The 19530-nt window shown below is 41.6% G+C and overlaps 1 protein-coding gene across 5 annotated transcripts in view; it reads left to right on the forward strand.

The window, feature by feature from the left end:
- The window catches only part of LOC106946209 (axin-2-like), a 109107-nt gene that overhangs the window by 50839 nt on the left and 38738 nt on the right, over positions 1–19530 (forward strand). For 4 of the 5 annotated variants that reach the window (XM_015030401.1, XM_015030407.1, XM_015030400.1 and 1 more), the window contains exons 5-6: positions 1256–1379; positions 18773–18818. The gene's annotated coding sequence lies outside the window, so the exon portion shown is untranslated. Of the gene's footprint in view, positions 1–596; positions 616–1255; positions 1380–18772; positions 18819–19530 lie in introns of those variants that run through there. The other variant, XM_015030403.1, reaches the window with a different exon arrangement.

Consider the following 19530-nt stretch of genomic DNA (forward strand, 5'->3'; position numbering starts at 1 on the left):
TTTTAAAAAATTCCCGGGGGGGGAGAAAAATACCCCCAAAAAACTTTTTAAAACCCCCCCTTAAAAAAAAAAAAAAAAAAAAAAAAAAAAAAATCTCTTTAAAAGTATATAGATTCACTGTACAGTTTAGGTAATGTTACCCCATGCAGTGAAGAGGTTAATAAAAACAAGTAAATTAACCCCCAAAACGGACTAAACCACCATGAAAAAGCAGTTCCAACTTAGATAATAGCTCGCTTACCACAGAAAGCTTCCTAATTAAAAAAGCAGAGAAAATGCTAATGAAGTTACCTAAATAGGGTCAACTATTGGGTTGCTCAGCTTCTGAGGTAAGATCTTTGCTGTTAGAAAAATTACGAGCGAAAGCAGACTGGTGTTGTTTTTCCTGTAATAATGGGCATTATTTTCACTTTTATGTGTTCCTCCTACAGAGAAAATAGGCCTGATCTCTCCCTTTGTGGTTGCTCCAACTGTTCACTTCCACCGCCCACACAACGCATTTTCCCAGGCAACAGTGTTCCTCCAAAGTTTACACACAATAAATAACGCTATGCCCAAAGCAGTTAGCAGTGGCCCCGCTCTCTCCCGTTTCCTGGCTGGAGTTGAAATGAAATGGTAATTTTGACTTGAGGAGGATTTCAAAGGGATGGCCTCCACTTTTCATCTTGATGCATACCACGAGCTCGCCGACACATTCACGCTGGGATTTAAAAAGGGAAGAAAAAAAAAAAAGAAACTAAGAAGAGGAAAGAAAAAAAAAGCAGCATTTTAAGGGGTTTTTTTTTCTATGAACTTCTTTCTTTTTTTTTTCTCCTGCCATCTCCCCAAAGATAGCGAGATGCAACATTGCCGAGATCTCTCCCCCCCAGATGGACGGCATTTATATAAACAACCACCCCCGGTTCAGGGATCGTTTGATTGATGTGTCATTGTCCAAAGATTGTTTCCAGGCATTTGAATAGATAATTCAGCACTTGATGTAGACATTTCTCTTCAAAGGGCCAGGGGGCAGATGTGGGGGTAGAGCAGAGGTGTCCTCCATCTCCCATGCTATTTTTGCATCCAAGGCTTCAACCGGCTCCAGCCGTCTTCTTCTCCGGGGAGATTGACTGACACTTGAATCATTCTACTCAAGATTATGCCGCAGTTTCCAAAACTGCTTCAGAGAGCTGCCTGAACACTCTGTTATGCAAATACCTTTGTCTCAAACAAAAGAACAGTGTCAAGATGCATCTTGTTTTTGTTTGTTTTCCAGGACTGCCTACAGTTGGATTCCAAGGTTGGACCAGGACCAAAAAGGATCCGAAGGAGGATTGTCAGAATATTTCAGTATCTCGGCTTCCAAGAGCGAAAAATGGAGTTTAGGCATCCAAAGCAAGGTATGCACATGTTCCACTCAAAAGAAACCCCCCAAGGTTCCCTCGTCACAGCGTTATCAGGCTCATCCATTTGGCACTGCAGTACCAGGGGTCCACTACACCGGCGCAGGCCAATTACATCCCATTGTCAGGCAGTCATTAGGGGAAAGTCAAGATGACAAAAGCTTGGTGAGAGCAAAGAAAGCAAATAAAAAAAAAAATAATTAAAAAACAATGTGATGTCTTCATTATCTCCCAGCTCCGCAGCCTGTGTAAAAAAAAAAAAAAAAGGGCCGGGGTTAATTACTGCTGATTACACGTCAGCACACCAGGCTCAGCGGGCGCACAGATCGCTTAGAGGGGGCCACAGAGACCCGGAGAGGAAAGGATGAGGTCGTTTGCAGACAATGATGTGAAATGAGTGTCAAGTGGTCCTCCTCGGTGGGTTCAGCTGGTTGGGAAGCAGATGAGGAATGTAGATGAGGCACCAAACCGGTGGAGTTTATCTGCCTGCGTGTACGTGTGTGTCTCTTCACTGCAGACCTTTGTGGTTGCTGTTTTTGGTGCTTAAAGAAATGCCCTGCTTGTAGTTGGAGAGAAACACGTCGACATAGGGGGCCTGTTTAATGTCACGCCACAGCATCTCAAACAGATTTAATTCTGCGCTTTGACTAGGCCATTCGAAAAACATTCTCTTAGCTTTTTGAGCCTTTCATCTAGCTTTGCAAGCTGCCAGGGTCACGCCTCTACAAGTTTTGTACGACTTAAGTCAAAAATATTCTACCTACTATTCTTTCCCTGTGTTGCTAAAGAAAATCAGCCTTACATCATTATCCAATATCTATCTCATAACTCTTAAATTGCCTCTAGACCACCGAGGAAGGATTTTTGTCCCTTTTTCCTCTGCAGAATTGCTTTAATTCACAATGGAGGGACCTTGAACATGAGCAGGCCTGTTCTAGGCTACGTCATTCTATCTCATTTGCATTCAATTCTGGATTTTCACTAGACCACTTCACCAAATTCACTCAGAGGAGGAATTGCTGGTGATTTGAATTGTCTGAATATTTGCCTTCAGGATTTTCTGGAAGAGACCAAAAATTGCAGCAAGATCTCCAGAACGTTATGCCTGCAAGTTGCCGCCAGTCAAATAAACCACCACTACCCCGTGTTTGCTTATTGGTTTAATACTCACTTTTTAAAATGCTGTGTTAGTTTTACACCAGATCACAGTTTCCAAAAAGATTTGCTTTGCTCTCATCAGTCCACAAAATAATCCCCCCAAAGTTTTGGGCATCATCATAATTATTTTTTTGACATAAGACGTACTCCTGTGCACTTTTTCACCAGCTGTGGAATATTTTTGTAACTCTGCATTAAAAGTAGCATTTAAAAGTAACTTTGGTCAGCTTGTGTCTCCTGGGAAGGTTTCCTACTGTTTTATGCCTAATTGAGAGACTTTGTTGCTTATCTGTTCTTTAGGTCAGGGCATGAGGTCTAGATCTTTCTAAATGTTGTCAGACATGGCTGTATTTATGTGTTTTCTTGATTAGGTGTGCAGTAATCAGGCTCATTCAGATAGCTTTTTTTTTATTATTATAAATGGAATCATTTGAAAACTTTTTTTTTATATTTACTCATGCTATCTTCGTTTTATAATGAAATTGATCTGATCATATAAAGCATGTTAGTGTGACCAAACAGCAAAAATAGAGTAAATAAAATAAAGGGAAATGTATTTTTCATTTCATTGCTCACGGAAATCTTGATTGAGAAATAGGTGGAGTATATTTAGCTCTGATGCACCCAGTCAGAAATATATTTTCTTTTTTATCACAAAGTCTCTGGAGAGGCAAATACATTACTGTTAACGACAGTTGGAAAGTCTGACTTCAGCTGCTCCAAAAGACAAGATACGGATCTAAAGAAACCGAAATGCCGAGCTAAACACTTCCTCTCCTTTCAGATGCTCGCCACCATCAACAAGAAAGTTTGCTGATAGGTCACCAAAACAATTTCTGTCTCCGTCTTACTTGTGTAAAGTACAAACAAGCACTCAGGCCACCTCTGGGTTAAGTTTGTCTGCATTGTGCGAATTGTATCGCTCCGTTGCTTTTGTAGCCAAAATAACAGCGACAATAGAGGCTTTTGAGACATGCGGCAAAGCAGGCGGCCCAGGGCACAGCGTCGCAAACCTTCTTGCCGCTTGCAGAGCAAGAGCCGCTTTGTTTAAATTTCCCCAGATCAAAGGGTGCAATGCAAATTCCTGCAGCTTCCACGACGCCATTTGATGTTTGAAGGAGCCAAATTATTGCGGCGATTACAGTAGCCGTGCACAATCGATGGAGCAGTCCAAACAAGCTCTTTATTGTGGCTCTCAATTAGCGGTGTGACATCTCAGCACCCAACGTCTGAGAGGCGTCCTACAATAGGAGAGGCTGTTTGGGCTGATAAAGTGATTTGGCTTGGTGGGGTCCTTTCATCTTCACTGACAGCGGGGTATTCAAGGCTTCTGGGTATTCTTTCTCCACATCCTCACGCCTCGCCTTTATTGTGACAATAGCGCCACTGTGTTTAGTGTCTCAAAACTGCCACAAGCCTCTTTCTCCGTGCATAACTACCAACTAGTTGCCTCTCAGACGGGCTGTTGCGACGAGGGTCGTTGTTTAAAATGAAACGAGCAGTGAGCGATGTCCTGAGACGTGTTCGGCTAAATGAACCCCTGTTCCTGTTGCAGCGACTTGTGACTGTGTTCACGGTTGGCAAGCGGCATTCTGACACCGTCCACGAAGTTGGTGAAGGCAGCATTATTGTTGTTGCTCGTGTGGTTGCCGAGAAGCAGCTGCACGAGTTGAAACGATAACTTTGCCCGTGGGAAGGACGGAGAACCAGAGGATCAGGTTCAGCTGATAACACTTTGCATTCTGCAGGCGCCAGTGAAGGCTCTGATGCCTCATGTTTGATTCTCTCTTTCATGTTCTGCCTTCACTCTCGGTGTAAGCAGCACGGGTGAGGAGGAGGTGAAGCGATGGCGAGATGACTACAGAGGTTTACAGAAACCGGGATTTGATGCTTCTCTGTCAAGCTGATGGATAGAGGACTAAAGGGATGTTGGTTTTAAAACGCTGCAGGCTCTCGCAGCAGGCTGCATCACGGACAATAATCTGAAGGAAGTGGTTTGCCCACAAAGAAATGCTGCATAAGAAAGTTACGGCTGTACATTTTTTAATGATTGTAGATAGAATGACATGCAGTTAGGATGTTCAAAATAATTGTTCAAATAATAGTCTTTTTGCACATTTCGTCACTTTGCAACCAAAGAAGTAATCTGGGGATTATAAATTTTACGCATGTGGATTTTGTATTCAGCACTCGTGACTCAATTATATACACTTGCAGCAGTTTGCTGTTACAGTTGGGATTTTATTTGGGATGTCTCTACAAGCTCTAAACATGAAGAGACGGCTGAGTCGCACTGTCTGCAGAGCATCGCCGCACGTTAATGTTTAAGTCTCACTGAAAACAAAAACCTCAATTAGATTTAGGTCGAAGCAATGATGAAACGTAAATAATGCTTTGATCGAAGCTCTTGCGCTGTATTTCCAGATCTGGCTGAGTGTTTAGGGATGTTCTCAGGCTGGAATGTAAACTTCGACCAGAGTCTCAAGCATTTCACAGCTTCTAACAAGTTTTCCTCCCAGGATTACCTTGTATTTAGCTCCCTCTTTCTTCCTACGCACTCTGACCAATATTTACATCTCTGATCATGAACGACATTCCCAAAGGATGACGCTACCACCACCGTGACATTGTGACCTAGCACTAATAAACTCTGTGTGTGAGAGGTCCACCAGACGTAGAGTTTTGCATGTAGGTCAAACATTTCATTTTAGCTTTTAGCACCTTCTTCCTGCAACATGTCTGCAGTATTCTTTACATGGCTTTTGGCAAATTCCTGAAGAAAAATCTACTTGCCACCTGAGCTGTGGATCTCTGCAGCTCCTCCAGAGTTACAATGGACCTCTGGGCTTTTTTCCCTTGTCAGACAGTCATGTCCTAATAGGTTTTCATACGCTCTGTAAGGTGACGGTACTCTGTGAGATGTTAGCGTAGTATTGTTGTCTAATATTCTCTAAAACTTTCCGAAACTTTATACTTGGGCGCTGTGTTCCTTGATCATCTGTAAACTCAGCTGTATGTGTATGCCGAGATTAAATTACAGTTATTTACTAACTGGTTGACTTCTGGTTGCTCTGGAGTATTTTTTTTAAACTATCAGAGCAGCTGAATGCAAATGTACATCACACTTTTCAGATTTTATTTTTAAAACACTTTGAAAGTAAGTATTATTTCCTCCATTTCAAAGTTGGGCACTACTTTGTGTTGGTCCATCACATAACAGACACACACACACACACACACACACACACACACACACACACACACACACACACACACACACACAACTGACTGCAGATCAGCAAATTAGTTACTTAGACTAAAAAGAAAACTAAGATAGGTGTATTTCCTGTACACACATCTTTCCTGGGACACGTAGTGCATTCAAAGAAGATTTTCAGAGCTTAAGGACTTGGAATAACAAAATAAATCTCTGTTTTAGAGGGAATGAACAAAATGTAGGGTTAGTGCTAATTTGTTAGAACTAGGGTGTGAATTCAGTTTACTTGGAGTTATTTTCCTTCATGAAATGTCTGCGTTCACCTGGTCCAAGATGTTCATCGCTGTGAGAAAATCCCACAGCTCTCCCGCCTAAGAGAAACATACAGCACTAATAGATTTAGCTTAATTGCACATCAGCTTGCACAAGTGCCTCTGTTTTCTCTCGGCCGTAAAAAGGGCTTAGCGTTTGTTGTTGGTTCAAGGCTCTCTGAAGGCTAGGCTGGCATCTGTAGGGCTCTGGATAAAGGGGGAACCTGTGGTGCTGGTGGGTTGAACTGTTATTGTTTGAAAATTGTGCAAACAGCCCTCACAATGCCGCATCCATGGAAAAAAAAAAAAAGCAAAGACGGAGCTAAAAGGGAAGAGAAACGGGCAAATAAAGAATGAGAGAGAGAACAGGGGAAAAAAAGTCTTGTGAAGCTTTGACTGACGACTTAACAGGCGAAACCGAATTTGTCTTTTGCCGCAAGATGTCAGATGCCTTGCCAGTGAGTGAGGGAGAGAGATGGAAAAAGCACACCACAGGATCTCTCCTGTGTCTTTTCTCGCCCTTCTCTTTTCTCCTCTGGTTTAAGACAGCTTGGTAAATGTGAAAACATCAAAGGCCCAACACTCAGAAAGTACACTGTTGTTCCAGTAACCACATGAAACAGAAATGGAGAGAGATGGAGGAAGGCTTGGAGAGATAGAATAAGTTTTTTTGTTGTTTTTTTTTCGCCCGTCTTGCATTTAAATAAAGACCTTATGGAGGAAATCGGCTAAAAAACAGGATGTTAGCTCTTTTATCTCTTCCCTTCGAAGTCCACTGCGGGGCTAACCAACACCACAACAAAAGCAGCCGTGGCTCGTCCTGCGCAACAACACGTACGACTCCTCCACAAACACAGCTGATGGGGGCAGAAAATAGAGCCGGCGAGGTTTGTGTAGCTGCAGCTCTGACTCATTGTCATTAAGGGCAGCTCTCTGTAATGGATGCTAAACTTAGACAGGAGTGAGCTCTTTGCCACAGACATTCCTCAAGTGTTCAAAAAGAGGAACAAAACGAAACGGTCCCGAACTCAACAGGCTGTATTCATGCAAAGTCTTATCTGCACGCAGAGACCACCCAGGACTGACAAGTCACTTCCCACCTTTTGGTTGTGAGTGTTGTGCAGGCTTTTCACTTCATACGTGCATCTGTGAATGACTGCATTCTCTCTCTCTCTCTGTTCCTCTCTGTACGCGTGTGCTTCCACCTCCCACCATCTGGGTCCTGTTCGGAGAGATTTTCTGTAGAAATCACAGTCACGCCGTGGTAGGATTACCACTGTGAAAAGCAGCACCTGGAAGAAACTCCGTGCTCCTTCTCCCTTTTTTTCCTCTCAGACGCTCAAAGAAGTTTCTGGCTTCCCAGCTTGAGGCGCAGGATTTGTTTTTGACCTACATGGGCGTGCTCGGCCTCGCGTTCTCCTCCAAAGAAGCGAGAGAACACATCTGAAATTCGCACTCAGCTGCATCCAGCAAGGTTACAGCATTTCAGAAGATAAACAAGCCCATTTCTCTCTCTCTGCATGTGAGAGAAATCGCATCAGGATATGTTTACTTCATATAAATATATGTACATTAAGCATGTATCATATTTACTTTTTTTTTTTTAATTACGGTGAGCCAAACCATGGATGATTATCTGCACTGAGATTTAAGCTGATGAAAGAAGGAATTGAGTAATCCTGGATGAAAACTGAGTCTGAGCATCTCCACTGAAGATTTTCCATTAGAAATAATCTTAGTCCAGGATTATCCACAATTAAAACTGTTTTTGATGTTCTCCATACACACACACGACACCAGTAGTTTGTTTATTTTCAGCATTGAGTGACGCTGTACATTTGAGGAAATTGCTTGAGTGTCGAATGAAATATTGGCCTGAAGATTCACATCGCAGCTATGCAGCATTTATCACTTCCAAATCCTCGGTCGCAAGGATCTAACAGCCTCTGTAATCCTCTCAGTAATTTAAGAAAAATGTGACTTATATTGGTTCACATGCATCGCTTTATAGGAAAAGTAAGTTGATTTGCATACTGTCCCAGTAAAAAATGAGCTAAATATTAAGCTTGAAACTTCAGTAGCTTCGAAGTTAAAATTGAAATTATTCATATCTCCGGAAGATTTTGTTCTTAAATTAACTGATTCGTTTTACAAACAATTTTGTCTTATTGGAAGTCATGCTCATATTTTTGGAGCGGCCAAGTCAGACCTAAATATTAGGGTGATGGAAATGAGGCCTTCCAATCTCAAAAACCTGGTAATTAGCAAAATGCCGGTGAACACCTGGACAGGTGGTTTGATTTCTGTGATGCCAAAACGATTTTCAACGACTATTGAGAGGGAGACGACTCATTTCGAATGTACTTTGATCTTATAACATGCAAATACAAACAGAGCCATTCCTTTTTTTTTTCCAAAACTGGTGCTGTTTTTATGGTCGTATTCGAGGGGCATGCTTTCTGGCTGGTCAAGTACTGAAAGTCTGTTTCCTATTCATTAAATGCATCGGAATCTAAAAACTCCCACAGTTTCCGGCTCATGAATGAATCACCCAACAGCATGTACTGTGATGTAGTTTGTTTTTAGTTTAACAAAAATCAGATAAATGTTAGGACCATAAACTGTGTTGCATGGATTCAGATAATCTTTTAATCTTTTCGTTTTCTGTTGGATTCAACCTTGCTCCACTGTCTCAGAATCTGCAGCATGTTTTTCTCTTTTTAGGTTAATGCAATAAAAAATGGAATTGGCAGGTAATATTAAAAAAGAAGAGAAATCTAAACCAGGAAGTAAAAGCTTTATTATTATTTATTATTATTATTTATTATTATCAAGTCAAAGCGTAAACTGTGAGTAACATTAATCTCATATCATCAGACCGAGGATAACACTTAACAGTGTTTAGAGAAAGTTACAGATGCAGGAAATACTGTTCAAGATGCTGTCAAATGCAACAGATTGTTCAGCTTTGTAGATATTTGTACAGCCAGTTTAAACTTGCGCTTATCGTAAACCTTCCTAAAGAAGAGAGAAACAGTTTTGTTTATTCATTTTAAAGGTACAAAACACAAAGAAAGGATGACACAGTTTGCCCCCATTGCCAAATTGTGTGTCTTTTAAAAATCCAAACCAAACCTCTGATAAAAGGTGCGTTATATTTGCATGCGCTTTTCGCCATTTTTGCAAAACAGTAGCTACATCCTGACTGAAATCCTTTTAAAGTGGTACAATTACATCTGATAAGCCACTAGGGGGACTGAGTTTACACAGGTGCTAATATGAATATGTCTGACGTTGCATTAGGTTATTGCCTGTGTTTGGTATAATCCTGAAAAGCTGTAGTGTTTTACTAACAAAAATAATAATTTTTGTCAATCACAATTATGAAATTGACAAAGGTTTGAAAGCCCTATTGTCCTAATATACAGCAGGTTGTAATATGTGAATGTAGGCTTAGTGCACCTCTAAATCTGTCAGAATACGTGGAAGTAAAAGTGATAAAACTTGTGAATGTGTGGAGAACTGTAGGCTACAAAGTAAATAATGCAGTGTGGGGGAATACTTGCTCTGTGCAGGGGGAGTTGAGTAGCGTGACACATTATTCATCTGTAATCAGGGTTGTGGGTTCAGAAAATATTCTGGATTATGCAGCGCTTACAAGTCCTGTGACTGTTTTTATCGGATGCATCGCAGCAGTTCAAAGCTCCTGCTTTTGTCCTTTTTTTTTTTTTATGTCCATGAATGTACATTCTGTTGCTAACAAGCCTCCGTGTCTTTTATATCCATGTTGCCCGAACTCTCGACTCCCCGCCTGCCCTCCAATCTTGACCCTTTGACCCTGCACTCCGTGCCTGGCAGCGCCAAGCCCCTGATGTCAGCGACATCGCTCATCGCAAAGTGTCCACTGCCACCTCGAGCCCCACTGTCCATTGTCAGGCCAACTGTGAGCGTCCTTGTTCTCGCGGAGGACAGACGCTGGCGCGGCACGCTTCCTCTGTAAATGATGAAAGAGGGTGGGAGAGTCGGGCTGAAAGCGCAGGCCTTGTTCGTCGGGCGCGCTGGACGCCGAGCTGATCGGAAGGCGCCTTTCTCCCCCGACAGTAACTTCTGTGATCTGCCAGATAAAAAAAAAAAAAAAGAAAAAAGAATGTGTTTGATGTCCTGATTTGAATAAATACCCTTATGATAATCGTTTTATAGTCTTTGTGCGAATGTAGGAGTGTGTACCAGCATATTTATTTTGTCTTTATGACTGTGACCTAATTATTAAAATGTAAGGATTTATTGTTGCATTTCGAAGAGCGTTTGTGACCCTCGGGCTGAACAATAAAGACCAGCGTGGCTCCTTAATCTCTACCACTGGCTTGAAATCTTTTTGACATCATGAGCATCTATTTGGGCAAACATAGGGAGCACATGATTCAATCACATGCAATACCATCTATGTGGCATATTTCCCAGAAATACTGTTGATCAGGCCACATTAAAACGTTCAAAAACAAGGGTGACGCATCGTCAGCAGCGTTCTCCTGACATTTTACAGCCCATGTCATGGTGACCTTGTGTTTTTTTCACGCATGAGGCACATATTCTGTAAGTACACAAACAAATCTGTGTGCATTTCTTGGAAATTTACAGGGATTCACATCTGGAGCAAATTCTTTTTACTGGATTAAAAAAAAAAAAAAAAAGTCAGGAGGGGGAAGTGAAAGCTGAAATGAACAACATCAGCCGTGTTGATGTGGTTGTACACAAGCTCTCCTCATAAGAATAACCTACAGCATCTTTAAAGTGAGCTACAGGGCCCCGCATCAGTGTTCAGAGCGCTCTGACCTTTCCACTTTGTGTCACGTTACCAACACAAACTTCAGTGTGTCTTAGTGGGATTTTATGTGGCAGACCAACACTAAGTTGCGCATAGTTATAAAGTGGAAGTATGCAGTTTTTCAAATGAACAAATAAAAATCCGAAGGATCCTCAGCCCAAAATGAATGCTTGGTGGAACCTTAAATCACCTCAATCCAGCTGGAAGTCTTTTGGAGCCGCTCTTTACGACCTTCGCACATTCTTTTCTCAGCGTTGCTCAAGCTCATGCATTTTGGATGGACAGAATCTGTGAACACCAATTTTCAACTCTGTTGCATTTCAGTCTGGACATAAACATAAGTGGCTAATGTAATTTGATCCGAAGCTTTCCTCCTTCGCTCTGGGTTTGGTGTTCCAGTAGAAGAGAGAAAAACTTGGTCACAGCATGATGCTGCCTCTACTATGAGGATCCATTTGGTTTGGGTCATGTGCATTGTTGGCTTCCTGCCACATATTGGGTTTTGCATATGACCCAAAAAGTTACATTTTGCTCTCATCTCGCCTGTGCACCATAGCAAACAGCTTTTAAATGGTTTTCTTTTACTAATAGCTATTTTTTTGTCACTAAGCCGTAGAAGCCAGGTTTGGTGGGGGGGACAGTTGTTCTGTTGTTTGATTCTCCAACCTGAGCTTGTGGATCTTTGCATCTCCTCCAGAGTTACAGCTGAAACGAGAAGTTTACATACGCCGAAGGAAACGATGCATGCAACATTTTTCTCTCGCCGACCGAAGTTAAATCGGACCAAACCAAAGGCGGACAGAACTGGTGAAACTGTGTCAGGTTTGTAAAATGCCTGGGTTAGGGTTGCATGCCTTTTCAGGTCTACTCACAAATTCTTTATTGGATTAAGATCATACCTTTGTGAGTGGCCACCGCAAAACATTGACTTTATTGTCTTTGATCACCTTTGGCTGAATGCTTCGGCTCGATGTCCATTTGCCCCCAAGCTTTAGATGCTGTGTCAGTAATTTCTACATGATGTTCTTTTCTCATGACACCATCTGTTTTATGAGGTGCATCAGTTTCTGGTGGGGTTCCCAGGCTTACAAAAGTCCCCCCCCCCTCTATAAATGGAGGTCATTATGGCCAAACTGTTCCACTTTAGATTCCTCTGATGACAGCACATGAATGAAGATATTTGTCCTTGTGTACATTTGCAAAATGCAGTATTTCCTTCAGAGTAGTGGCTACATTTCGTTGTGGACAATGCCTCTATCAAACCACGCCTGTTTTGACTGGGGGAGTCAGTTTGAGTGGAAGTCCACAGTAGATATTACAGCTTTGTAATACTCATTATGTTCTCAGATGATGAATTGTTCGGGGTTCTGTGAGATGTCCAAAGCTCAGACTGTTGTCTTAACTCTGCTAACTCTCCTGCTGATATTCTCCTTGGAATAATTGCTTTGTTTATTGGCCTTAGTGATGCTGTTTGTTCTCTAATCCTCTCCACGTAATTGTTGAAACATTTGCAGAATGCCATATTTCTGGGCTTCCATTTGTGAAAACCAGGTTTCCTTGTGACTTTGTCCACATCTTTGTGTTGGTCTATCATGTGAATTCCAAATAAAATGCATCTGAATTTGTGCTTGTAATGTGAGAAGTTATGAAAAATATTCAAAGGATGAGGCTACCTTTGCGAGGCACTGTATTAAAGATGTGGCAAAACAACAATTTCACCTGGTTTTTAAGACCTTACAGAACATTTTGTGTTCGGTCCCCTCCACTCTAGTTTAATTAATATTAGTGTTTGATATGTTTGATCCAACATGTTTGTTTGATCGTATGTTTCACCTTAATCGGCTGAGACAGTTGGGTGTCTTTTGTCATGTAAATTCCACATTCTGTGGCCTGCTTCCTTTGAAGGATTGCAAAGGCTCAGACAGACCCAGACTGAGACTTTTCTGAGGAATTCACTGTAGGTGTCACACACACACACAAATCTTGCTCCCTCCTTGTCAAAAAAAAGAATAAAAAAGAACCTATCGTGCTTCCACACCATATGGAGAATTGCCCCAATTTCTTTTCCTTTATATCAAATACAATCCTTTTCAAGTCGAGCCTTTTGTAGCATATACCACATGCGATTTAGGCTCTTGTGCAGCGCAGCAAACTTTGTGACTTTTTTTGATATCGCCGTGAGTTGTGTCTGACAAGTTTCCATCACTCACTTTACAACCTCACCTCCCCCCCTCCCTCTTTCCCTCTCCCTCCATCACAAAAGAATATTTTCCATTCCATCGATTGATTAGCATACATCAAGCCCCGTTGTTACCGCAAAGCTTCATTTGAATCTTCTGTACCTTCCCCACGTCTTTCAACCGCCAGCTGTCAGCCACATCAACGCAGGCGTGCTCCGCGCCACACAAAGTTAAATTGAAGCGCTCCCTAACACTATATATAGATAAAATGTCACTTCCATCAAGAGACGCGGCACCTTCGAAGTCGTCAATACAGAGCGCTTCATCACGGGCAAAATAACTTTGAAATCGGAGAAGAGAGTGGAGATGAAACAAACTATTCTCTTCTTTCCACTTTTGTGCTTGAAAGAGGGGGGGGGGGGGGAGAGATTATTTTCTAAAGTGGGTAAAAGCGTTTTAAGGGGGCTTGTTTTTTGATCTGTCTGTCCATCACGGAAAACGAAGAACACCTCCTGACGCTTCTGATCGTTAGGTGTCCTCAAAGTGTCTCAAAGTCTCTTTGTTATCGCTGAGTGCGTCGATTAAAGGGAGGAATATTATTTATTCATTTTGCCATTGAGCAAAAGGAAGAGATCCGAGAGCTTAGCGCTCATTTTCGTCAAACTCCTGAGATGAGGTGATGAAGTCAGCTCTCTTTGGAGAGATGAGCCGAGTTGAGGTAAAAAGTTGTTGAATTAAAGTTTTCTTTTTTTGCCCCGCACACTTTTATAAGGTCTCAGTGATGTTTTTGACAAAGTAAATGCTGTTGTAGCTTTATTAAACAGTTGAAGCGAAATGTTGTCTAAAATGTATTAGTTCGTTGCAGGCAACACAAACACTTCCTCACCATGGAAAAATAATAACGCCATACGTTCAAAAAGGATGCAGCGAGCCTATTGAAGGTTAATTTATTAACTTAATTAGTTTAACAGTTTATTGGCAAACTCATCCACTGCCAAACTGCCTACAGTTGCAGGGTCGCAGGTAACTTTCTCCAGTTATTTGTCATGTTTGACTCCAACACAGAGACACACAGGACATCAAGCTCTCACTCAAACCTACGGACAATTTGGAGAGACCAGTTAACGTAACTGGCCTTCGACTTATGGGCAGAGTACCCAGAAATAACCCACACAATCAGAGGGAGAACTACAAACTCCATGCAGAAAAACCATCAGGTCTGGATTCAAACCAAGGAATCCTCTTGCTGCAAAAGCAGTGCCAGAGAGAGCAGGGTAAGCCCAGAGCTTCAACAAACCACCGTACTTCGCTGTTGGTGTTTCAGCCTATGCTTCATTCGCTCTTCATCAGACATATTACCGTTTCAGAGACCAAAAAGTTTCAGTTTCGATTCGACGTTCTTCAGAGGAGCATTCTGAAACGTACTTGCTCTGTTTATAAAGGTGTGAGCCAACTGGAGCTGCCTTCGCTCCTGTCTTTGCATCAGCATTAGAAAACATCTTGAAGGTCAGGCATGCAGCAGTTCTTTATCAAATTCAACATGAAACCTCAGGGGCTGCTGCTACCAAGCCTTCCTGCACGTTCTTTGCAGTAAGTCAAGGATTTTTAATAGGGCTGAACCGACTGCAGTTTTCTGGCCGATCGCAGATTACCGATCTTTTAAAAAGCTTAACCTGCCGATCCCAATTTTGGCCTATTCCAATTTTTTTGTCTGAAATGTTGAAGTGTTACTCAATATAGCAAAAAAGTTGTTGAGTTGGCAACAGTGGGGTCAGTATTGTTAATTGTAAACATGCAGACATAAGATGGAGGGCCGGTCTGTCAGTCAAACCTTTCTTACCGGACTGCAAAAGAGGACAGTGGTTGATTCTTATACCAAGCTAGAAAAGATCAATGGATAAGATCAGCTTCGTATGTGTAATCTGCCGATCAGCGATCTCCCAAAATTAAGGAAATCGGCACCGATAACTTGGTGCACCCCTAGTTTTTAAATACTTTCCTCCTTGGGTATCTGGTATTAGTCATTAACAGCTTTTCCTTTCTGCCACCAGGTGGCATAGACCAGCTCTCCTTTAACTTAAAACTTGCGAAAATGCTTCCGGCTGTGTATCTAGAAACATTCTGGGTCTTTACTGTCTTTCTACTGAGTGTGTCATTGACTGTCAGCAGTCAAGTCATCCCTTTAGTGATTCTGTAGGTCAAAACATAACATCTCTATATCAAAAATATTCTTCCTTCCCTCATATACTGGATTTGGGGTTTTCATCAGCTGTCCAATCAGAAGAATTTAAAGGAATATACAGTTAAAAGTTGGCAGAAATCTATAAAATGAGTTCAACTTTTTAAATTGAGTGAAGGGAATAAATTATTCTCTCAGAGTCACATTTATTAAAATGCACCTGTACAAGCAGGCAAAGTACGGCACAATCAGCACACCCGACGTGCGACTGGTTCATCTTTCCACCGCGAAGACGATGTCACATTCATCTCTGCTCCATTTTGAAAACACGCTTTCTGATTCTCTAACGTGTCTCTCAGATTGGAAGTCCTTTCCATTCCAACTGTTTCAAGGTTTTTTTTCTCTTTTACTCTTTCCCTTTTTTTTTTTTCTCAAATGCTCTATCCTGTTGCGAGGTTGTCTCTTAGAAGTTGAAAAGTTCTTTTCAAGCCCAAAGTTTTTGCCGTCTTCACTTTTTCAGCTGGCAAGATGAATATCGTCGGGACAAAGCAGAGAAAAAGGAAAGGCTTTTGACAAGACTTCTAAAGGCCCAGGAGCTCGTCCTGTCTTTTCCCTTTTGCAGTTCCTACCCGTTACCGGCTGCTAAAAAGCCGCACAATCAAATGCAAACTAAGAAGTCGGCCTTTTAAGATACATCAGTGGGGCCCTTGTGGCAAAGCCGCTCGGCTTAGGTTTTTCACAACTTTTTCGAAAAAGAAGAAATTGGTGCATTCTCTTTTCTATCTGAGCTGCAGACAGTAAGTTCATGCTCTGTATGTGCAGAGCAGGCGATGCGGTGAATGCATGATCTGGAGAGCCCCCTTTTTTTTTTTTTTTTTTTTTTGCTCCAGGTGCTCTCGCTTGCAAGAATTTATCTTGTACAGAGCGTGATTTATGTTTTGTGAATGTAAGTGGTGGTTACAGTTGTATGTGAAGCAGACCTCCCTCATTCATTTTAACGCCGAAATGTGGGAACGGTGAGCGATGGAGAAAAGAGGCGAGTGTACAAAAGCGACATGAATACCAAATGGTGTATTTTTTCCTCTCAGTCCGGTCATGAGTTGCTCTTTGTAGCTCGTGCTTTCTGGTCAATCTGTGTTAGACATTTGAAGTCTAAACAGTCGGTGTTTTCTGGGCCGAGGCGGAGGGCGGGAAGGGGGCGTGGGGAGGGAGGGTTGTGGTTTGACACGTTCAAGAATCACTTAGTGAGGTGGCATCACGGGGTGGCCTCAAGTAACCTGAAATAGCTGAAACTAGACCTCTGGGCAAATAATCACCTTGGGCCTGCATAAAGCGCAATGTTTATGCATTGTAAATTGTGAAAGCGAACGCTTTAACATTGTGTGGCATATGTATTTCAAGGCTTTGAGAATTGGATGCAATCCCGAATTTCACCCACACAACCACAGGCTTTTGCTCTAGCGCTCTTGACTGAAATATCTTTTGCATTCCAAAATGGACAAAAAAAAAGCAACCTTTTTTTTTTCCCTCTTTTGAGGCTGCTTAAAGAATGTGTCTGAAGCCCTTCCCCTGCTGCTACCAGGCGTAGCTATCACTGCTGCAGGGTCACAAACCCGTCCACTGTCATCTCCCCCAAAAGTGAAAGATTTGTGTGTTGAATCCAAACACGGCGCACTTACTCGGTTTTAGTCCAAACTGGACTCACAAGGTAACCGCAGGTCTGACGATCTGAACAAACAACAGGAATCATTTAGATACTTTGAGCGTTCTCTCATCCTTCTTTGAAGAGGTTTATATGGGAGACTTTTTTTTGGCAGGGAAGCAAGCTGTCACACTCGTCGTGCACTGTAATTTCCTGGACTTGTAACACACCTACTCCTTTGATGTGGGTTTTCGAAACCTCGTCCTTCAACCTGTTTACCCTGCGAGCATCTCGGTAACCGGTAATATGCTTAATGATGTCATTGCACACATGTCTCTTTTTATTTTTTTATTTTTTTTTTCAATCCTTACTTCATCAACAAGTTGGGCCAGTTATGTCACCGACTCAGATCTTTATAAACGGGGGTGTGTTACTGTTTTTTTCCTGCTTTGTTCTGCGGTTATACAACTATGTCTGTGAAGGTGAGTTTAATCATCGCACATTCATCCAAAGATCAACACGACTCGTCTGTGCCTCCAACATCAAAGAGCGAACACTTCTGTGTTCGTCTTTTCAACCGCCTTCTCATTCCTGACCTGTGGTTTAAATGTTTTTGTTTTGTGCAAGTTCTTCCCTAACGAGAACTTGTTCTAAATTCAGTTGAGCCACGTAGAAGTGAATAACGTTCATTCAGCACTTAGATACTCTGAACTAAGTTTACAGTCCTCATTCATTTAATGTAAATAGTCAGATTTCAGAAATACAATACAGGTAATGAGTATAAGGATTATGTTATTGACTAGCATCAGTTTATTCTCTCTTATCTTCCTTTGTAACATAAACTGTATTTTATAATTGCTAATTGTAATTGACTGCAGCTGCACATTCAAAAACCCACAGCAACAGTGAACAACCAAGTTGCAGTTATCTTGGTAAATTCAGATCCTAAATTACGTTAAACCGCTTAAGTTATACTGCGGTCATTAATTCAATTCATTTTAGATATTACTCACAACACAATGCCAGTCCTCAGTAAGGTCATCTAATGGCTGGACAGACATTTTTACTCCATCTTCACTCCGTAAACAAGAAAATAAATGCAAACACTCAGTGCATCCTGATGGATTTAAGAGTTCGAAGTTGAACCTTCAGGAATATCCTTATTGGTGAAGCAAAGCTGGATACAGCGGAGTGAAGTTTAAAGCGAGAGGAGCAGCTAAATTACCTATATGAGTAAGCAGACTGAGAGCGCGCCTCGAGGGGAAATGACTGACTGCGACTTTTTCTCTGGGAATTTTTGGAAGTCACTCGAACAGAAAACTGTGAAATGACTTCAAGATAAACTGCATTCCCTTCGTGCTCCGTACTCAAAAATCAGTAGCGTTCAGCTCAAAGTTCTCCACAATCTGAGCTCAACTCATGAACACATTCATTTGAACAATCTGCAATGTTATGCTGTGCAATAATAACATGTGCAACACACCCAGCAGAAAGGCCCTTTTTGTTGTTATGCTAAAAGGAGATGGATATCAGTCACTGGAGCTGGCTGCGTTAGGTTTTGGTGCCGTGCAGCTGTGCCGGGGGCTCTGAATGGAAATATGACGAGTTTTGTCTGTGGAATGTCTCGGCATGAATGTGCAAAGATTTTGAACTTTCACCTCATGTGTGCAGCAGCTGAGGTCTTAGCTGGGGCATTCCTGTTCTTCCAACAGCTTTCAGCTAGTATTAGCTCTCCCCTCTATGCCGTATCGCAGATTATATCACAACTTCAAGAGCTTAATGTGAAAAATCAAGACAATTTGGCTCAGGCTTTTTTCGTCTGTTGTTTGTGGTGTGCTCATTTCAGCATGAATATAGTTTTGTGTTTGTTTCTTGCAGGAATTGGCTGATGTGCGGAAGAAATCAGTAGGACACGCTGCGATAAGTAAGTGAGGTTTTTTAAAATGTTTTTATGTACTGTATTAAAACTTTGCTTTATGTTAGGTACGCATCATAAATGGAAAAAAACTGGTCAATACATTAAACTGGTAGCTTTGCATTATGCTGTTTCTCACTGAATTGCAGAAAATTTTTAAAACACTTGGTTTTGATTTCTGATTCTAGAGGTTGGTCATGTTGTTCTGCTGGTTTTGCTTTGTATTGTTTGCTAATCTGATGTGTTATCTGATACCTCAAAATGGAGAGCTGACAGTAAATGATAGGACAGACAAAATAATATTTGAATTTAAATTTTGTGAACTTGCCTTTGAAAAAGACCAACATACGAAAAACTAAGGCAGACTAAGATGAGAGTCCGGTGTTCATCCTAAAACTTTCCTTTTTCCTTCATGAACCTTCATTGTATTTCAGAGTCTAAACTGACTTCATATTTAATTTTCCAGCTTTAGCTGCATGTTTATCCCACTAGAAGTGGAACAATCCTCTGTCTCAAGTCTTTTGCAGACCTTAGATTATATTCTTCAAGGACTGCTCAGTTTTTAACTCCATCAATCTTCCCATCAACATTTATCAGTTTTCCTGTACCTGCTGAAAAACCAGCATTCCTCCATAGCGCTTCCTCTACTATGTTTTGTCTTCAGGATTGTGGGTTTAGGATGGTATTTGCAGGGATTCTTTTGCAACTTAGAAGATGTTTG

The sequence above is a fragment of the Poecilia latipinna genome, unplaced genomic scaffold (genome assembly GCF_001443285.1).
Source record: "Poecilia latipinna isolate Pla-1442-1.1 unplaced genomic scaffold, P_latipinna-1.0 Scaffold180, whole genome shotgun sequence".
Taxonomy (NCBI): Eukaryota; Metazoa; Chordata; class Actinopteri; order Cyprinodontiformes; family Poeciliidae; genus Poecilia; species Poecilia latipinna.